The sequence below is a fragment of the Prionailurus viverrinus genome, unplaced genomic scaffold (assembly GCF_022837055.1).
Source record: "Prionailurus viverrinus isolate Anna unplaced genomic scaffold, UM_Priviv_1.0 scaffold_87, whole genome shotgun sequence".
Lineage (NCBI taxonomy): Eukaryota > Metazoa > Chordata > Mammalia > Carnivora > Felidae > Prionailurus > Prionailurus viverrinus.
Window position 1 is genome coordinate 152595 of NW_025927649.1, and position 1657 is coordinate 154251.

A 1657-nucleotide genomic window follows, 5' to 3' on the forward strand; every position below is an offset into this window, starting at 1 on the left:
TTCAGGGTTCTGGTTACGGTTGGGGTTAGGTCCCAGGAGGCTCCAGATGCTGAACCCACAGCAGTGCAGTGGTCTCCCTGAAGTGCTGACTGGAGTACACAATGGATGCTGCGGGTCAGGGTTAGTCTTTCGGTTGCCAGGCCAGACAAGTGTTTCTGGCACTCTTCGGGTAAGCCTCAGGAATGCTCTCGGGCACAACGGAGGCTGCCGGTCAGGATTAGTCTTTGGGTTCCAAGGCTATACAAGTGTATTGGACACTCTTTGGGGGAGACCTCAGGAATCCTCTTATGCAGCAGCAGCTGGGCTTTGGAAATGACATGGTGATGTTCCACATTCCACGCCGAGTGATCCTGCACTGCTTCTCAACCCCATGTGCATTCTGTTGTCAGACATTGTAATTGGATACCCATGGGGAGTGAGTTTTAGCTAGGGTTAGGGTTCAGTGCAGGGATGTGGCCAGAGCCAAAGGACTCCAGTCTCGTGATCTCCCTCGAGGGCTGAAGTGAGGGCACATGCGCTGGTGTGGGTCTGGTGTAGAGGTATTGTGAGATATATGGTCAGGTGAGATTGAGGGTTATCATCAGGGTTATGGTTAGGGTTAGGGTAGGTCAAAGAAGGATCCAGGCGCTGTACCCACAGCAGTGCAGTTGTCTCCCCGAAGGGCTGAGTCAGTGCACAATGGAGGCTGCTCATCAGAATTAGTCTCTGGGTTCCAAGGACGGACAACTCTGTAAGGTCTGGTGTAGATAGGTGGGTCTAGTGTGATAGAAACTGTTAGATTTAGGTTGAGGGTTATGGTTAGGGTTACGGTTAGGTTTACAGTTAGGTCCCAGGAGTCTCCAGGCATTGAACCCACAGCAGTGCAGTCGTCTCCTGGAAGGGTTGAGCGGAGTGCACAATAGAGGCTGCCAGTCAGGAATAGTCTTCGGTTTCCAAGGCCAGACAACGGTATTGGGCACGCTTCAGTTAGGCCTGTTGAATCCTCGAGTGCAGTGGCAGCTGGGCTTTTGAAATGACATGATGATGTTCCACATTCCACACCAAGTATTCCTGCACTGCTTCTCAATTTCATGTGCGTGCTGATGTCAGACTGTGAATTGGGTCCCCATGGGGAAGGAGCCTTAGCCAGGGTTAGGGTTCGGTGCAGGGAAGTCACCAGGGCCAAAGCAACTCCAGTCTAGTGATATCCCCCAAGGGCTGACCTGAGATCCCATGCGAGGGTGTGGCTCAAGTGTAGGGTTAGGGTTAGAAACAGGGTTACGATTAGGTTGAGGGTTATGGTTAGGGGTACAGTTAGGGTTTTCTTCGTTCCCAAGGCTCCATGCGCTGAACCCACAGCAGTGCAGTTGCCTCCACAAATGACTGAGTGGTGTGCACAACGAGGCTGCGGGTCAGGATTAATCTTTGGGTTCTAAGGACAGACAACTGTATCTGGTCTGGTGTAGATAGGTTTGTCTAGTGTGAGTGTTAGGGTTAGGTTTAGGTTGAGGGTTAGCATTGGGTCCTGGTTAGCATTAGGGTTAGGTCCCAGGATGTTCCAGGCACTGAAACCATAGCAGAGCAGGTGTCTCCCCAAAGGGCGGAAGGGCGTACACAAGGGAGGGTGCTGGTCAGGCTTAGTATTTTGGTTCCAAGGCCAGACAACTGTATGGGCCAC